Here is a 21,206-nt window from a genome sequence, read left to right on the forward strand (position 1 = left end):
TCGGTAGGGTTGATGAGGAGGTAGATGTTTTCTGATGATAACCTGTAGCTCCATTATTGCTCAGATTTCACCACTGTGACCCGCCCATAGAGATTAGTTAGAGATTACTTACAACTGTAATAGAGGGCTTAGAAATTTGTAAAAACGGGCTAGCTCAGGGTTTTAGTCCTCTCCCCCAGTACCCCATTCAGTTCAACTTATTTGTTCTATTCTAGTAAGCACACCTGATTCAACAGATCTACTAATCATCAAGTTCATGATTAGTTGAAAAGGGTGTGAGAATACTGGAATAGATCCAGTAATTAAGAAATTTGGAAAGACACTTCACAAAATGATTTGAACAAACACTCACACTTGACTTTTCCCCCACCTTAGTAGCTCAGACTTTGCTGATACCTACTTTATTGAGGAAAAAAAATGTACTTACTAGGACTGTGACATGCCGTTGTCCCACCTAGCTATCTTAAAGCAGCAATCGGGAGATGAAACAATAACAAAGCCAATTCCCCACCAATGTTTCAATAAAAAGCTGGGGGGAAGGGGCTGGAGAAATTTAACAAATTTCAAATTCAAAGACAGAGCTATGGATGCAAGGACTGACCATACATGATATCAAACCCATACAGTGCCTTCAGAAAATATTCAGACCCCTTGACTTTATCCACATTTTGTTACATTGCAGCCTTATTCTAAAATAGATCGAATATGTTATCCCCTCATCAAGCAAAAACAGGTTTTTAGAAATGTTTGCTAATTTATGAAAAATAAACAACTGAAATATCACATTTACATAAGTATTCAGACCCTTTAGTCAGTACTTTGTTGAAGCACCTTTAGCATCGAGTCTTCTTGGGTATGACGCTACAAGCTTGGCACACCTCTATTTGGGGAGTTTCTCCATTATTCAGGTCTCTCCAGAAATGTTTGATTGGGTTGAAGTCTGGGCTCTGGCTGCGCCGCTCAAGGACATTCAGAGACTTGTCCCAAAGCCACTCCCGCATTGTCTTGGCTGTGTGCTTAGGGTCGTTGTACTGTTGGAAGGTGAACCTTCGCCCAGTCTGAGGTCCTGAGAGCTTTGGAGCGGGTTTTCATCAAAGATCTCTCTGTACATTGCTCAGTTCATCTTTCCCTCAATCCTGGCTAGTCTCCCAGTTCCTGCCACTGAAAAACATCCCCACAGCATGATACTGCCATCACCATACTTCACCATAGGGATGGTGCCAGGTTTCCTCCAGACGTGATGCTTGGTATTCAGGCCAAAGAGTTCAATCTTGTTTTAATCAGACCAGAGAGTCTGAGAGTCTTTAGGTGCCTTTAGGAAAACTCCAAGCGGGCTGTCATGTGCCTTTTACTGAGGAGTGGCTTCCGTCTGGCCACTCAACCATAAAGGCTTGATTGGTGGAGTGCTGCATATTTGGTTGTCCTTCTGGAAGGTTCTCCCATCTCCACAGAGGAACTCTAGAGCTCTGTCAGAGTGACCATCAAGTTTTTGGTCACCTTCCTATCCAAGGTCCTTCTCTCCCAATTGTTCTATTTGGCCAGCTCTAGGAAGAGTCTTGGTGGTTCCAAATTAAATTAAATTAAATTTAAGAATGATGGAGGCCACTGTGTTCTTGGGGACATTCAATGCTGCAGACATTTTGTGGTACCCTTCCCCAGAACCGTGCCTCGACACAATCCTGTCTCGGAGCTCTATGGACAATTTCTTCGACCTCATTGCTTGGTTTTTGCTCTGACATGCACTGTCAACTGTGGGACCTTATATAGACAGGTGTGTGCCTTTCCAAATAATTTCCAATCAATTGAATTTACCACAGTTGGACTCCAATCAAGATGTAGAAACATCTCAAGGATGAGCATTGGCAACAGGCTGCACCGCAGCTCAACATCGAGTCTCATAGCAAAGGGTCTGAATACTTATATAAATAAGGTATTTAATTTTTTATTTTTTTTTATACATTTGCAAAGATTTCTAAAAAACTGTTTCCTCTTTGCCGTTATGGGGTATTGTTTGTAGATTGCTGAGGAAAAACATTTATTTAATCCATTTTAGAATAAGGCTATAACGTGACAAAATGTGGAAAAAGTCAAGGGGTCTGAATACTTTCTAAACGCACTGTAGTTTTAACCATGTTTTTAGGCTAAAGTGTTTACATATACTGTGTCTACCAACATCGGAGTAAAAAAAGCGTATATTTTGGGTTCTGAAGTGGTACAGCAGTTGAGTTATGTTCTTCAAGAATCAATGGGTACACCTTCTTCATGTATAACTCCAAAAATGGGTTTAGCAATTGCTGATTGCCTCTTTAAGATGAACGCACTAAACTGTACATCGCTCTGGACTGCTGAAAATTATCCCTGGTCAGGTCCTCCACCTCTCTTGTCTACTAACGTCAGATACAACATATGTAGGTTGTGTGAAAAATTCCTTTCCTTTACATAGCTCTTCTCATCTGAATTACAGCATTGTCCCTGTAGCCTTACAAGGTCCTTGGAACCCTTCCATCAGACAGCGAAGCAAGGTCCTTACAACAATTCTAATGTTTAATCTATATGCAGAGAGTGAAAACCAGCAGAGAGGGATGCGATGCGGCTCTCACGGAAGAACGTGTTTCTCATGTCAAAGCGTCGGAACCTGAGAAAGAAGGCCAGATTGCAGATGGTGAGTTACATAACGTATTGTTAGAGTAATGGGAATGTCAGAGTATATGGATTTATGAAGCCGGCCAGTCATTAGGCATGTCAGACTCTCACTGCAAGCAGTGGACAAATCATTCAAATCAAAATGTTATTTTCGCATACACATATTTAGCAGATGTTATTGTGGGTGTAGTGAAATGCTTGTGTTCCTAGCTCCAACAGTGCAGTAATATCTAACAATACACACATCTAAAAGTAAAATAACGGAATTAAGAAATATAGAAATATTAGGACAAGCAATGTGTATGTGACAAATAAAATTTGATTTGATTGATTTGATTTGTCTAAGAGTATAAATATTTACTGAACAAAAATATAAATGCAACATGAAACAATTTCAACGATTTTACTGAGTTCAAATCAGATCAAATACAATTGTATTTGTCACATAAGCCGAATATAACAGGTCTATTGAAATGCTTACTTACAAGCCCTTAACCAAAAAAGTAAGAAATAAGAATAACAAATAATTAAAGAGCATCAGTAAATAACAATAGCAGGGGGTACCGGTACAGAGTCAATGTCAATGTGCAGGGCCACCAGTGTCGAGGTAATATGTACGTGTAAGTAGAATTATTAAAGAGACTATGCATGGATAATAACAGAGGGGGGAGGGGGGGTTCAAGAGACTTATGGCTTGGGGGTACAAGCTATTTAGGAGCCTCTTGGACCAAGACTTGGCGCTCCGGTACCACTTGCCATGCGGTAGCAGAGAGCACAGTCTATGACTAGGGTGGTTGGAGTCTCTGACAATTTTTAGGGCCTTCCACTGACACCCGACTGGTATAGAGGTCCTGGATGGCAGAAAGCTTGGCCCCGGTGATGTACTGGGCCGTACGCACTACCTTCTGTAGTGCCTTGTGGTTGGAGGCCGAGCAGTTGCCAAACCAGGCAGTGATGCAACCCATCAGGATGCTCTTGATGGTGCAGCTGTAAAACCTTTTGAGGATCTGAGGAACCATGCCAAATCTTTTCAGTCTCCTGAGTGGAATAGGTTTTGTCGTGCCCTCTTCACGACTGTCTTGGTGTGCTTGGACCATGTTAGTTTGTTGGTGATGTGGACACCAAGGAACATGAAACTCTCAACCTGCTCCACTACAGCCCTGTCAATAAAAATAGGGGTGTGCTCGGTCCTCCTTTTCCTGTAGTCCACAATCATCTCTTTTGTCTTGTTTACATTGAGGGAGAGGTTGTTGTCCTTGCACCACACGGTCAGGTCTCTATCCTCTTCCCTATAGGCCGTCTCATCGTTGCCGGTGATCAGGCCTACCACTGTTGTGTCATCAGCAAACTTAATGATGGTGTTGGAGTCGTGCTTGGCCGTGCAGTCATGAGTCAACAGGGAGTACAGGAGGGGGCTGAGCACGCACCCGAGGGGCCCCCGTGTTGAGGATCAGCGTGGCAGATGTGTTGTTGCCTACCCTTACCACCTGAGGAGGCCCGTCAGGAAGTCCAGGATCCAGTTGCAGAGGGAGGTGTTTAGTCCCAGGGTCCTTAGCTTAGTGATGAGCTTTGAGGGCACTATGGTGTTGAACGCTAAGCTGTAGGAAATGAATAGCATTTTCACATAGGTGTTCCTTATGTCCAGGTGTGAAAGGGCAGTATTGAGTGTAATAGAGATTGCATCATCTGTGGATCTGCTGGTGTGGTATGCAAATTGGAGTGGGTCTAAGGTTTCTGGGATAATGGTGTTGATGTGAGCCATGACCAACCTTTCAAAGCACTTCATGGCTACAGATGTGAGTGCTACAGGTCGGTAGTCATTTAGGCAGGTTACCTTAGTGTTCTTGGGCACAGGGACTATAGTGGTCTGCTTGAAACATGTTGGTATTACAGACTCAGACAGGAAGAGGTTGAAAATGTCAGTGAAGACACATGCCAGTTGGTCAGCACATGCTCGCAGTACACTGGCGTGGTTACACATGGTCTGCGGTTGTGAGGCTGGTTGGACGTACTGCCAAATTCTCTAAAACAATGTTGGAGGCAGCTTATGGTAAATAAAAAATCATATTCAATTCTCTGGCGGACAATCCTGCACGCAGACCAATTGCACGCTCCCTCAACTTGAGATATCTGTGGTATTGTGTTGTGACAAATCTGCACAGTTTAATTTAAAGTGGCCTTTTGTCTCCAGCACAAGGTGCACCTGTGTAATGATCATGCTGATTGATCAGTTTCTTGATATGCCATGCATATCAGGTGGATGGATTATCTTGGCAAAGCAGAAATGCTCACTGACATGGATGTAAACAAATTTGTGTGCAACAAATATTTTTGTGTGTATGGAACATTTCTGGGAGCTTTTATTTCACCTCATGAAACAAGCGAAGACACCAAAACAATGAAATAACACATGGAATCATGCAGTAGCCTAAAACAGTGTTGAAAAAAATACAAATATATTTTATATTTTTCAAAGTAGCCACCCTTTGCCTTGATGACAGCTTTGTACACTCTTGGCATTCTCTCAACCAGCTCTTCCAACAGTCTTGAAGGAGTTCTTTGCACCTGTGTCCAACCTCACAATGTCAAACCTTTTGGTATATTAACTAATTTACCACATGGTGTATCAGTTATCAAGGTAAGACCCAAGTGCAGACTGTGTGAAGTAAGAATGTTTATTGTTAGAGGGGCAGGAAAAGAATAGGTCAAGGCAAGCAGGGGTCGATAATCCAGAGCAGGAGCAAAGGTACAGGACAGCAGGCAGACTCAGGGTCAGAGACAGGCAGAGTGGTCAGGCGGGCGGGTACAGGGTCAGGACAGGCAAGGGTCAAAGACCTGGAGGACGAGAAAAAGGGAGACTGGGAAAAGACAGGAGCTGACAGGACAACTGCTGGGAAGCTTGACAAACAAGACAATTATCTTTAAGACCCACCAGTGTACTCACTCCAACGAATAAGCTAAGTCTCTTGAAGGGACAGGTAGACACAAAATGACCGGAAGTACCGCAATATAGACAACTCTGGGTCTCAAGTCTGCTTACACAGTCAGCTGGAGACAGCCTAGCCCTGCCGAGCTACATCGGCTCGGGAAGAGGTGAGTCGGCAGTCTCCGGAGGCTCTTGGAGGGACTTGGGATCCTCTCAGGGATGTAGACACCGGAGACTTCCGGAGTGCATCAGCTGCAAGGTGGGATCCCTGAGTGAGCGATTGGGACTGCAATCGGACCTCTTCTCCTTCCTCCGTTCCCGTAGCCGACCATCAATCCAGATGGTTAAAACGATGAGTGAGTTGATATGCGTCGGCAGTTCTCAGGCTGCCAGCTCATCCTTTACCTCCTCCGATAATCCGTGCAGGAACGTGTCGAACAGCGCTTCCGGGTTCCAGGTTCCCTCCGCTGCTAGCGTGCGGAACGCCACCACAGTCTGCCACACTGAGGGTGTCCTGCCGAAGCTGGTTTAACGTCCGGAGAACCTCTCTCCCAGACACCGGAGCCTCAAACTTTTGAATACCTCCAGACTGAGGCAGACGGCAGATTGTTGCTCCCACACCACCGTGGCGCAGGCGAATACCCTCCCGGACATCAGCGTAATAATGTACGCTATCTTCAAGCGGTCCGAGGGGAATGAAGACAGATGCAGCTCGAAAACGAGGGAGCACTGGGAGAGAAAGGCCCGGCCGGTTCTGGAATCTCCATCGTAGCGCTCCGGGGGAGGTAAGCGGGGTTCACGGGAAACCGGGGTGACGGCTAAGCTACCAGCCAGGTTACAGAGGGGCTGAGAGGTTACCGTCATGGTAGGCTGCCTAGTAGGCAACCCACAGAATTGCTCCCACAATGCGTCCAAGGCTAGGCCGTTCGGCCACGGCCTGGAACCCTTCCATCAGACTGCGAAGCAACTCCTTGTGTCTACCAATGGTGGCTCCTTAGGAGGAATTGCGGAGCTGGTCCAAGTCTGCTGGGTCAGTCATGGCCAGTTCGTACTATCAGGTATCAAGGTAAGACCCAAGTGCAGACTGTGTGAAGTAACCATGTTTATTGTAACAACAGGGGCAGGCAAACGACAGGCAAGGGTCGATAATTCAGAGTAGGAGCAAAGGTATAGGACGGCAGGCAGGCTCAGCGACAGGCAAAGATACAGGACGGTAAGCAGGCTCAGGGTCAGGCAGAGGGGTCAGGCGACCGGGTACAGGGTCAGGACAGGCAATGGTCAAAAAGCAGGAGGACGAGAAAAAGAGAGGCTGGGAAAAGACAGGAGCTGACAGGACAACTGCTGGTAGGCTTGACAGACAAGACGAACTGGTATAGACAGACAGAAAACACAGGTATAAATGCCCTGAGGTTAAGTGGGGAAGATGGGCGACACCTGGAGGGGATGGAGACAAGCACAAGGAAAGGTGAAACAGATCAGGGCATGACATGGTGATGTCAAGGCAAAGGGTGGCTACTTTGAATAATCTCAGATATAAAATATATTTTGGATTTGTTTATCACTTTCTTGGCTAATACATGGATTCCATATGTGTTATTTCATATTTTGATGTCTTCTCTATTATTCTGCAATGTAAAAAATAGTAAAAATAAAGAAAGCCCCTGGAATGAGTAGGTGTGTCCAAACTTTTGATTGGTACTGTATATTTACACACTATGAGGTTGTAATAAAACTGTGAAAATTATGAAAATAGCCTTTTATTGTAAGAGCTGTTCAAAAAGATTGCCTGAAATGTTTTGGTGGGATGGAGTTTTGGCCTTCCATGGTAACATCACCATGTGGTAAATTAGTTAATAGACCAATAAGTGTGACATGGTGAGGATGGATCCAGGTGCAGAGAAGAGACGAGGAATCCGCGGTTAAGGATAATACTGAGAAATGGTAACGGAAGGATCACAGTAACACAAACACAAAATCTCAAAAACTCACTCAGGAGACAAACGCACACAGCACATAAATCAAGATTCAGCAAAGGACAACAGAAAACACACCTCTTTTAACAGGGAAATCATAAAGAGTAAATAGGACACACCTGAGTGTCGTTAATGTCTCTAGGATGGTCTCTGTCGCCCTCTGGTGACAGGTGGAACCATGATAATAAAAAAAGTTTTCCCTTCCCCACTCAGACCACTCCCAGACAGTCCTCACAAAGTTCTTGCTCAAGAAAAATTGCCCTTTGCTAAGAATCTATTTTTGTTTCTCCATTACAATTTTAGTTGAAAACAAATCACAGTAAGGTACTTAAATGTTACGCAGAAAGTATTTGATATTGAGATAAAAACGGCTCTATTGGCCTTTTTAAAATATCCCTCTGATGGCAAGGGTTGGTGGATATGAAGTTTAAGATCTTTGATAGGCAGATGTGGAATTTTGTTCAAGGGTTTGGCATAGGGCTAACGTGTGCCAGGTTATCTGAAGGGACCAGATAAATGTAGCGTTCTATCATGTAGCCTTCTATCATGTGCAAGAAAATCAAAGATTTTAATTGGCCGATTCACATTTTGAGACAGAGAAACTGTTTCTAATGTTCGCAAGTATGGCCCCAATTAAGTTCATCATCGTAATGATGTCACCGTCTGTGTGCGTGTGTGCTTGTGTGTGTGTGTGTGTGTGTGTGTGCGTGCACGTGTGCGCATGTACGCTTGTGTGTGTGCTCTACTGCGTGGTATTTCACAGTGACTTTTGAAATTAGATCGAGATTGCATTAGCTCATGGAAAGGAACTGGTAGCTGTTAGTCAGTTGAGCTGTTAAGCACTAAATCTGTGCTAACAGATTGGCGCTGTTCTCAGCCAAATCATCTTTATGGCGCACGCACACACACACACACACACACACACACACAGTAGTAACCCTCTGTAATATTACCACATATGTCATTACAATTTTAAATTGATACACAGTGAAGGGAATATAGGTCTGAGGTCAGCATTGAACTTACCTATTTCCTATTCCCCCTTGGTGTCTAACTCTTTGATCCTGAATCAGAGGTACTGTAGAAATTGAAGGGTCAAAGGGTTGAGCAGTGAAGAGCAAAACATTCCACAGATGATGAACAAACCCTTCACCCTATCCCTCTCTCCTTCCATCCCTACTCCTGCCTCCCTTCATATTGTGAAGATGAGTCTTGTGGGGTAATATAACCCAGTAATATAACAGCCCCTAAGTGGGATTGATTAAATGGAATCAAATTTGATTTATATAGCAAACACATATTCATGGATTGCAGGTTGCGTCACAATATTGTTTTGTTCTGTTTGATGCTCAACTAATCATTCTACTCAATGCATCCTCACATTGGGCGCTGATGAAAATTTGGTCTAAAGTGCATTACTGTAGCTTGAAAACACGATGACATTTCTAAAGAATATAATCAGTAGGAAAACCTTATGTTTCCAGATTGACTTTAGTTACAGTATAACGTTAGCTAGCTAGCTAAGATTGAGGGGAGACCTCCAGATTTTAGCTAGCTAATGTTAGCATTTGGTTAGCTATTTGTGAAGAACTTTGCTAGCTAATGACAATAATTATGACAATAAATACATGACAACATAATGACGGCAACGTTGTTTCCTACTAAATATGTGCCTGCTTTAACAATGTCATTGTATTCCCAAGCCCCTATACTGGAATTTAGACAAAACAGTCATTAGCCCTGGTTTAAAGTCATCACTCCCCATCCTAGTTTTGAGCATCAATATGGTAATGGCGTCTGTAGAACGTTGATAACAATGGCAACAACGTGACCGAGTGACAGAAGTGCAACCCATGAATACTTATATAGATGTACAATACATTTTCACACAGTTCTAAGTAGCACCCCAGACCTAAACCCCACAAGAACCAGCTGAGGAAATGGTGGTAAGGGAAAACTGCCTACTTAGGAAAAAGTCAAAAGAAATACGAGTCAAGAGATGCTTGATTCCAACTGAGTCATTGTTATATTTCCCTCATCACGCTGTCCTGGTCTGTGATAAAACGTTACGGCTTGTATGGAAAGTGTGGTGGCTCTGCTAAGCGCGATAATTCTAGAATAAATAATTTATTAGGGTTCTGTTCCAGAGTGGAATGTACATGGTATGATCAATCAACTCTCGTCTCAGGTAATGGTGGTACATCTGTGTGTGTGTGTGTGTGTATGTGTGTTTGATACCCCATCCTCATCCTTTCACCCTACTGTAGTTTGTCATTACATCTTGGCCCTACGTACAGTATTTGTTTTAATGTTACAGGTGGTCAGAGCTCTTCTCTCTCCATCCTCTTATGATTCACACTTATCCATCCGTTTTCACCTTTCTCACTCTTCCACGTGGTTTTAGGGGGGCATTGAGACCCTTCCATAAATCTGCAGATTACTGCCAAGAGGCACTTAACCCTCCTGGATTTACCACTTCCCTTTTCTTCATCTCATCTGTCTCTACTGCTTCTCTTCTCATCTATCTCTTCTCATGTCTCCTCTGTCTTTCAATCTCTGCCCCCCGACACACTGACCAGCCCGGGCCCTCTTAATGTCATAAAGATGTCAGGCACTTTGTGATAATGATACTAGAACGATGTTACAGCGTTAAGGGATAATTTCTTTAAATCTAATACCTACATGTTATCAAGCAGACCACCATAGTCCTTGTGCCCAAGGAAGCGAAGGTAACCTGCCTAAATGATTACCGACCCGTGGCACTCACGTCGGTAGCCATGAAGTGCTTTGAAAGGCTGGTCATGGCTCACATCAACAGCCTCTTCCCAGACACTCTAGACCACTCCAATTCGCATACTGCCCCAACAGATCCAAAGATGATGCAATCTCAATCACACTCCACACTGCCCTTTCTCACCTGGACGAAAGGAAAACCTATGTGAGAATGCTGTTCATTGACTACAGCTCAGCGTTCAATACCATAGTGTCCACAAAGCTCATCACTAAGCTAAGGACTCTGCGACTAAACACCTCCCTCTGCAACTAGATCCTGGACTTCCTGATGGCCCGCCTCCAGGTGGTAAAAGTAGGCAACAACACGTCTGCCATGCTGATCCTTAACACTGGGGCCCCTCAGGGGTGTGTACTTAGTCCCCTCCTGTATTCCCTGTTCATCCACGACTGCGTGACCAAACATGACTCCAACACCATCATTAAGTTTGTTGACGACAACAGTGGTAGGCCTGATTTCCGACAATGATGAGACAGCCTATAGGGAGGAGGTCAGAGAACTGGCAGTGTGGTGCCAGGACAACAACCTCTCCCTTAATGTGAGCAAGACTAAGAAGCTGATCGTGGACTACAGGAAAAGGCGGGGTGAACAGGCCACCATTAACATCAACTGGGCTGTAGTGGAGCGGGTCAAGAGTGTCAAGTTCCTTGACAGTCATGAAGAGAACACGACAAAACCTTTTCCCCTCAGGGGACTGAATAGATTCGGCATGGGTCCTCAGATCCTCAAAAGGATATTCAGCTGCACCATCGAGAGCATCCTGACCGGTTGCATCCCCGCCAGGTTTGGCAACTGCTCAGCATCTGACCGTAAGGCGCTACAGAGGGTAGTGCGAAAGGCCCAAAACATCACTGGGGCCAAGCTTCCTGCCATCCAGGACCGATATAATAGGCGGTGTCAGAGGAAAGCCCATAAAATTGTCAGACTCCAGTCACCCAAGTTATAGACTGTTTTCCCTGCTACCACACAACAAGCGGTACCGGAGCGCCAAGTCTAGGACCAAAAGGCTCCTCAACAGCTTCTACTCCCAAGCCTGTTGAACAATTCATAAAATCGCCACTGGACAATTTACATTGACACCCCCCCCCCCCCCTTTTGTACACTCGCTGTTTGTTTGTTACCTATGCATAGTCACTTCGCCCCTACCTACATGTACAGATTACCTCAACTAGCCTGTACCCCCGCACACTGACTCGGTACCGGTGGCCCCTTTATATAGCCTCATTGTCATTTTAATTGTGTTACTTTTATTATTACTTTTTATTTTAGACTACTAGGTCAATATTTTCTTCTTCTTGAACTGCACTGTTGGTTAAGGGCTTGTAAGTAAGCATTTCACGGTAAAGTCTAAACTTGCTGTATTCGGCGCATGTGACAAATAAAATGTTATCTGATTTGATTTCACTGGTTTAGCCTTTATGACCTAGATAAGATGTGTGGGTCAATGTGTGCAAATGTGTCAGAGAGCCTGTGTAACTGAACCCTTCAGGCCGGCTACTGTTTTATCCTCAATAGTCCACAGCTGCAAATACGTGAGAGTCCGCAGGCTCATTATTACACACTTACTAACCTAATTTCATTGGGCACACATGGACGTATGTCAAATTTACCATGCAGCTCGGCGGCTTTGAACTCAGTAGCACACTCTGCTGTGCTCCTCTGAACCCAGTCCTCTGTGTTAATGACTGTCAATCATTGCAAACTAATGTAGAGGTAAACTAATACATCTGGAAACATTTGATAAAATCATTACATTGGTGGTGGTGACTGGTAACACACCCCAGGCTAATCACAACAGACTGATCACCATAGGAGAAAGAGAGACTGTGAAAAAGACTGAGGGAGGCAGAGAAGAAGAGAAAGACAGAGACTTAGGAGGGAGAGAAGGAAACAATTGCCAACCATAGTTTGTCCTGTGTAACTAGGCCTTTACAGCAACAAAAAAAAAATAGTCTGTTACAGGCTTTGGTTTTCCATTTATGTTTTGAGGTTGGATATTAGCAAAAAATGTATATACACACACACACACGTGTTTGCGTTGGGCTTCGTCACTGTCATGTTGATGACGTACACTATTTTGGGTAGTGAAGACATTTTTCGCTCAGACAGAAAGGGGAACTGAAAGTTGACCAGCAACAACAATTGGGACCTAAAAGACATCCACCATGAGCACCCACTAAATTTGCCCAAGAAGAGGCAAATGAAAGAAAAACCCACACCAAACTTAGACAGGAGGCAAACCAAAAAGTGGAGCAAAACAGGGAAGATCAGATAAAGGATTGTTTGTCTAGCCAACTAAAGGTGTCAACCCTTCACGTTTCTCAAGACAACTGGAGCACTGGGCAAACAACTCTAAAATAGCATCTGGGCCAGCACCTTCCCACTAACGAGATGACCAACCAGCACAGATGTAATACATTCTGACTAACGAGGTGACACCAATCAGTGCACCGTAAGTTTGGTGTGGGTTTCTCTTTCATTTGCCTCTTCTTAGGCAAATTTAGTGGGTGCTCATGGAGGATGTCTTTTAGGTCCCAAATGTTGTTGCTGGTCAACTTTTAGTTCCCCTTTCTGTCTGAACGAAAAAATGTCTTTCACTACCCAAAATAGTGTACGTCATGAACATGACGGGGACGAAGCCCAACGCGAACACGTATATATATATATATATATATAACACAGGGCTGTAACCCAAACAAAGAGCGAGGTGTAAACCTTTAATAAATACACAGGACGAGACCCGTAACAACAATAGATGAGACCACGGTAACACGCAAGCCGATACAACACAGCACAGGTACTCACAAGACCAACGGACATGGAACAATAATCAACTAGGACAATGGGGAACAGAGGGCACATTTATACACACACTAATCAGGGGGAATGGGAACCAGGTGTGCGCAATGAGACAAGACAGTCCGGGGTTGGTGGTGATGATCCAGTTCAGTGACGCCTAAAAGGCAGGTGACGTAGACCTCCGGAGCTCGTGAACGGAATGAGCAGCAGTACTGGGGGAATCTGTGACAGAATGGCCTTTAAAGGCACATTTAAAGGCATCCCATACGATACGTGGGTCTGCTGAACATGTATTGTGCAAGAAAATGTATTTTTAGAAATTCCTTTGTTTGTATTAAGAAAGTACTGTAGGTCAATAAACCCTGGTTCAATTTACAATATCCCCGTCCTCGTAGAAACTCTATCACAGTTGTATGGAGGGATATAAGTTGATAGTCTGATTGAAGGACAGCTACTTAACTTGGCATACTTCAGTAGCTGTGCTAATTTATACACACTCCTGTGAATCTCAAATGGCTGCAAATCAATCAGGGAGACAACATTGTGCAAACTGTCCCTGTGGCCTACAGGGCCAAACGTGGGTCTCTGTCTCTCAATGCAATCAAATTCAAACACGCTTTAATATATTGGAAATTATGAATTATAATAAATTATGAATCCAATTAAAGGCCCAATGCGGTCATTTTGACAGAAAGGGTTGGAACTCTTTGTTATTGGTTTATTGGCATTGTGATGCCACTATGGAAAGTGGAAACTCCCACCCATGCAAACCTGCTGAAAAGAAGGTCCTTTGTAGATTATATTTTCAACCAGCAACTATAAGGAAACACTCTTAGAAAAAAGGGTTAAGAAAAGGTTATTCAGCTTTCCCAGTAGGAGAACCCTTTGGAAAACCCTTTCTGGTTCCAGGCTGAACCCTTTTGGGTTTTGGGCTCTACATGGAACCCAAAAGAGTTCTACCTGGAACCAAAAGGGTTCTACCTGGAACCAAAATGGTTTCTTCAAAGGGTTCCCCTATGGGGACAGCAGAATAACCCCTTTAGGTCCTAGATAGCTACAAAAAAAAAGTCCTGTTTCCATCCAATTGCCGATAGATTTTCATGCAAATATTCTAAAATATGCATAAAGAAAATATTTTCCAGTGGTGTGTTTCCACCAAACGAATAAAAAACATTGCGTGATGACGTGGCGCACACAAAAATGTACTTTTTTGCATAAGTTTTCATGAACTGAATACAAATCTAAAGTTCAATGTGTTTATATCGCATTTTCAACTCTACTGATTGATTTGTCACAGAAACGGTTGAGTAAATGTGCCTACTCTGGTCCAACAGCCCACAGATACAGTGCGGGTAGGCTGTGTGGGTAGGCTGTGCGGGTAGGCTGTGCGGGTAGGCTGTGCGGGTAGGCTAGTCTACATTCATTGATTATTATGGATAGAGTAGTATCCCTGCTAACAATAAAAGTTACCACAACTTTAGAGAATGTTCCCTTAAGAGTCTCATTAGGTCATGACCTAATATTTTCATTGTTATGCTCCATTGATTAGCAAGGACTCTCTCAAGAGACCATTCCCTTCGTGTCAGACAGAATTGACCCAGAATGTGGTTGCCATGTTCTCAGAATATCCAATATTAATGTAGGAACATTACAATAATTTTCCAGTGTCCAGTTTTCTGAGGGTTAGGAGAATATTTTATCCCTTGGAAATGTTTGTGTAGTTCCCAGCTTGTTCCGGGGACGTCCCTGAAGACGTCGCCTGATGGTCCCAAAGAAACACTCTCCATAAAAACAACAGGTTTCTTTACACACCACCCCTTGTTACTATTGCAGAGTCCATCTAGGGCCTGATTGGTGAACCACTGATGTACACTGAGTGTACAAAACCTTAAGAACGCCTTCCCCCATTTTACTCTAAGAACAGCCTCAATTCATCGGGGCATAGACTCAGTGGAGGCTCCTCAGAGGAGGAAGGGGAGGACCATCCTCCTCAGTTACTTTCATAAAAATAAACATTCAAATAGTTATAATTTTCAGATAAAACTATACAAGATATCACTAAATAAGTGATTAAAACACACTGTTTTGTAATGAAGGTCTACAGTAACCTCAACAGCACTCTGTCGCGTAGCACCATAGTATAGCTTGCTTCCTTAATCCTCTTGGTGCATTGACTTCAATACAAAATTTGGAAGGCTCATGGATCTCACACCCTTCCATAGACTTACACAGTAATTATGACAACTTCCAGATTACATTCTTCAACCTAGAGCTCACGCAGCATAAACTGACATGTTGTCCACCCAATCAAAGGATCAGAGAATGAATCTAGTACTGAAAGCAGACCGTGCATTCAGAAAGTATTCAGACCCCTTGACTTTTTTCACATCTTGTTATGTTACAGCCTTATTCTAAAATTGATTAAATAAAACATCTCATCAATCTACACAAAATATTTACAAATGTATTGAAAATAAAACACAGAAATACCTTATTTACATAAGTGTTCAGACCCTGTGCTATGAGACTCGAAATTGAGCACAGGGGCATCTTGTTTCCATTGATCATCCTTAAGATGTTTCTACAACTTGATTGGAGTCCACCTGTGGTAAATTCAATTGATTGGACATGATTTGGAAAGTCACACACCTGTCTATACAAGGTCTCACAGTTGACAGTGCATGTCAGAGAAAAAAACTAAACATGAGGTCGAAGGAATTGCCAGTAGAGCTCCGAGACAGGATTGTGTCGAGGTATAGATCTGGAAAAGGGTACCAAAACATCTCTGCAGCATTGAATGTCCCCAAGAACACAGTGGCCTTCATTATTATTAAATGGAAGAAGTTTGGCCGCCCTGACAAACTGAGCATTCGGGAGAGAAGGGCCTTGGTCAGGGTGGTGAACAAGAACTGGATGGTCACTCTGACAAAGCTCCAGAATTCCTCTGTGGAGATGGGAGAACCTTCCAGAAGGACAACCATCTCTGCAGCACTCCACCAATCTGTCCTTTATGGCCAGACGGAAGCCACTCCTCAGTAAAAGGCACATGACAGACCGCTTGGAGTTTTGCCAAAATACACCTAAAGGACTTTCAGACCATGAGAAACAAGATTCTCTGATCTGATGAAACCAAGATTGAACTCTTTGGCCTGAATGCCAAGCGTCACATCTTGAGGAATCCTGGCACCATCCCTACTGTGAAGCGTGGTTGTGGCATCTTGCTGAGGGGATGTTTTTCAGCGGCATGGACTGGGAGACTAGTCAGGATTGAGGGAAAGAGGGACAGATCAAAGTAGAGAGAGAACCTTGATGAAAACCTGCTCCAAATCGCTCAGGACTTCAGACTGGGGCGAAGGTTCCCCTTCCAACAGGCAAACAACCCTAAGCAAACAGCCAAGACAACGCAGGAGTGGCTTTGGGACAAGTCTCTGAATGTCCTTGAGTGGCCCAGCCAGAGCCTGGATCTGAACCTGATCGAACATCTCTGGAGAGACCTGAAAATAGCTGTGCAGTGACGCTCCCCATCCAACCTGTCAGAGCTTGAGAGGATATGCAGAGAAGAATGGGAGAAACTCCCAAGTACAGGTGTGCCAAGCTTGTACCGCCTTACCCAAGAAGATTTGAGGCTGTAATCAACAAAGTACTGAGTAAAGGGTCTGAATACTTATGTAAATGTAATATTTCAGTTTTATTATTTTTTATAAATAAGCAATAAATGCGAGAAAAAAAATATTGGTTATTATGGGGTTTTGTGTGTAGATTGATGAGGAAAAAAACACAATTTAATACATTTTTGAATAAGGCTGTAACAGTAATGTGGAAAAAGTCAAGGGGTCTGAATACTTTACGAATTAACTGTAAGCTACAGCTAGATAGCACTGCAGTGCATACGGGGTAGTGAGTAGTTGACTCAAAGAGAGAGAAAGACAATAGTTGAACAGTTTTGAACAAATTAATTTCTTCAAGAATGAAAGAGGAGCAAGAGAGAGAAAGAGAGAGAGCTATATTATTATTTTTTTTACTTTCACTTACTTAGGTAGCAAATGCAGCTAGCTAGTTTGGCCTACTCAATCACCTGGCTAAAACAGAGGAATGCTATGTTAGCTAGCTGGCTATGACTATCCAACACTCCAACTCTTCCAAGTCAAGGTAAGCTTTTGGTTTAACAAATGTATTGCCACTGGGACCCGCTGGTCTAACTGCTAAAGTGCTTACTGACAGTACACTGAACTGCATGATTGCAGCGAGTTTACTAATGCGTTAGTTCTATTAGCTATGTTGACTATGTCATTTACCTTAGCTAATATGGTGACCACGATGTAGGCTGTGTGTAGCGGTTATGATATGAAGGTTTGACTTGGAAAGGTTTTTTCGCCTGGTCAAGATAGCTGATGTGTTTTGCACAGTCCACAAGTGAAGGGAAAAAGTGAGAGGAGAAGAGAACATAGATGCGAGAAGGAACACAACCAATGCTTGACTTGGGCAGAAGCTCACCGGAGCTGAGTATCGGCAACTCAAATGTTCTACTGCTTGATCTCCTGTTCCTCTTATAGAGTAGTATATGTTCAAAGGTAGTGTAGCTCCTACACCTAAATACAAACAGTACCGGCACCTATTTCAGTCAAAGTCAAGCACTGAATACAATGAGCTGTTTGAATGTGGCTATGAAAGTTAACTGTTTGCGTGTAATCAGGGGTGTATTCATTCCGCCGATTCTGTTGAAAAACGTTTCCTAAACGGTAGCAAACAGAAGAAAACAGGGATTAATATATCTGAATTTGTCCAATAGAAACTCTCCTTTGCAACTGATGGAATAATGATTACACCCTAGATCGGCTAGATGCAGTCAAGAGTGTGCGAGGTGCTATTGAATGTGTCACTGTCTGTCACCTCAAACTTCTTCACAACAGTATCTCGGACCTGCCTGGTGTGTTCCTTGTTCTTCATGATGCTCTCTGCGCTTTTAACGGACCTCTGAGACTATCACAGTGCAGGTGCATTTATACGGAGACTTGATTACACACAGGTGGATTGTATTTATCATCATTAGTCATTTAGGTCAACATTGGATCATTCAGAGATCCTCACTGAACTTCTGGAGAGAGTTTGCTGCACTGAAAGTAAAGGGGCTGAATAATTTTGCACGCCCAATTTTTCAGTTTTTGATTTGTTAAAAAAGTTTGAAATATCCAATAAATGTCGTTCCACTTCATGATTGTGTCCCACTTGTTGTTGATTCTACACAAAAAAATACAGTTTGATATCTTTATGTTTGAAGCCTGAAATGTGGCAAAAGGTCGCAAAGTTCAAGGGGGCCGAATACTTTCGCAAGGCACTGTAGCATGGTACTTCTAGTGCCAGGGTAGTGGGTTTGATTCCCGGGACCACCCATACATAAAATGTATGACTGTAAGTTGCTATGGATAAAAGCGTCTGCTAAATGGCATACAGTTGAAGTCGGTAGTTTACATACACTTAGGTTGGAGTCATTAAAACTTATTTTTCAACCACTCCACAAATTTCTTGTTAACAAACTATAGTTTTGGCAAGTCGGTTAGGACATCTACTTTGTGCATAACACAAGTCATTTTTCCAACAACTGCTTACAGACAGATTATTTCACTTATCATTCACTGTATCACAATTCCAGTGGGTCAGAAGTTTACATACACTAAGTTGACTGTGCCTTTAAACATATTGGAAAATTCCAGAAAATTATGGCTTTAGAAGCTTCTGATAGGGTTATTGGAGGTGTACCTGTGGATGTATTTCAAGGCCTACCTTCAAATGTAGTGCCTCTGCTTGACATCATAGGAAAATCAAAAGAAAACAGCCAAGACCTCAGAAAAAAAATTGTAGACCTCCACAAGTCTGGTTCATCCTTGGGAGCAATTGCCAAATGCCTGAAGGTAACACGTTCATCTGTACAAACAATAGTACGCAAGTATAAACACCGTGAGACCACACAACCATCATACTGCTCAGGAAGGAGACGCATTCTGTCTCCTAGAGATGAACTTACTTTGGTACGAAAAGTGCAAATCAATCCCAGAACAACAGCAAAAAACCCTGTGAAGATGCTGGAGGAAACAGGTACAAAATTATCTATATCCACAGTAAAATGAGTCCTGTATGGACATAACCTGAAAGGCCGCTCAGCAAGGAAGAAGCCACTGCTCCAAAACCGCCATAAAAAAGCCAGACTACGGTTTGCAACTGCACATGGGGACAAAGATCGTACTATTTGGAGAAATGTCCAACAAAAAAAGAACTGTTTGGCCATAATGACCATCGTTATGTTTGGAGGAAAAAGGGGGAGACTTGCAAGCCAGAGAACCATGAAGCACAGGGGTGGCAACATCATGTTGTGGGGGTGCTTTGCTGCAGGAGGGACTGGTGCACTTCACAAAATAGATGACATCATGAGAAAGGAAAATGATGTGGATATATTGAAGCAACATCTCAATACATCAGTCAGGAAGTTAAAGCTTAGTCACAAATGCGTCTTCCAAATGGACAATGATCCCATGCAAACTTCCATGGTTGTGGCAAAATGGCTTAAGGACAACAAAAATCAAGGTATTGGAGTGGCCATCACAAAGCCCTGACCTCAATCCTATATAATTTTTTTGGGCAGAACTGAAAAAGTGTGTGCGAGCAAGGAGGCCTACAAACCTGAATCAGTTACACCAGCTCTGTCAGGAGGAATGGGCCAAAATTCACCCAACTTATTGTGGGAAGCTTGTGAAAGGCTACCCAAAACGTTTTACCCAAGTAAAATAATGCTACCAAATACTAATTGAGTGTATGTAAACTTCTGACCCACTGGGAATGTGGTGAAAGAAATAAAAGCTGAAATAAACAATTCTCTCTACTATTATTCTGACATTTCACATTCTTAAAATAAAGTGGTGATCCTAACTGACCTAAGACAGGGAATTTTTACTCTGATTAAATGTCAGGAATTGTGAAAAACTGGGTTTATATGTATTTGGATAAGGTGTATGTAAACTTCCGACTTCAACTGTATACATTTCCTCAATAAGGGATCATAGCTTTCACCTGGTCAGTCTATGTCATGGAAAGAGCAGGTGTTCAAAAGGTTTTGTGCACTCTGTATATTTATAGCTCTTTGTGTGTTGGCACAGTTAGGGATACCCACGCACACAAGCTTTTAACATACAATCTTGTCATCTCACATATTTAACACGCATGATTACATTGTGTATTTTCATTTGTACATTAAATATTATTCAACACTATTCAAACGTGATTTGAACTTCATGGCATTCCGATCTTCCTGCCTTCAGAAAGCATTTACACCCCTTTACTTATTCACATTTTGTTGTGTTACAGCCTGAATATAAAAGTAATTAAATTGAGAATTTGTGTAACTGGCCTACCCACAATGCCCAATAATGTCAAAGTGGAATTGTGTTTTTAGACATTTTTACAAATTAGTTCAAAATTAAGAGCTGAAATGTATTCAATCCCTTTGTTATGGCAAGCCTAAATAAGTTCAGGAGTAAAAAGGATACAAAAATGAAACAAAATGTCTTTAACATTAATATCTTATATTCTGAGAACATGGAATATTCTACTAACGACTAGAAAACGTCATGTTTTTGCAACGTCTCTTGAAACTTGTCTAGAACATTATATTGTATTTTCTGAGGACCAGAGGAGGCTGGTGGGAGGAGCTATTCCATCCATTACAATGAGCCCGACCTCCTATAGCTCCTCTCACCAGCCTTCTCTTCTGAAAACATGGTAACCACTTTCTGGGTAAGTTCTGTTTGGCATTAAGAGAATGTTCTCCTAATTCTAACGCCAAAACATGCTAAATAGGTTCTCATTATTTTTTCTTCCAACATACATATGTTCCCGTAACTAACGGAAAACTGGACAGTCAAATATCAGGTGAACATTATGGGTAACATTACAAAAACGTTCTCTCTCTACATAGAATTGTTAGCTGGGATGGGAGAGGGAGAATGTAATTGGGTAAAGAATAATTGATAGCTATATGCTGTAGCTCAGGACTGTCTCTGGACCCCTAAAACTGGGCTTCTTT

This window comes from Oncorhynchus clarkii, chromosome 21, assembly GCF_045791955.1.
Source record: "Oncorhynchus clarkii lewisi isolate Uvic-CL-2024 chromosome 21, UVic_Ocla_1.0, whole genome shotgun sequence".
NCBI classification, from domain to species: Eukaryota; Metazoa; Chordata; class Actinopteri; order Salmoniformes; family Salmonidae; genus Oncorhynchus; species Oncorhynchus clarkii.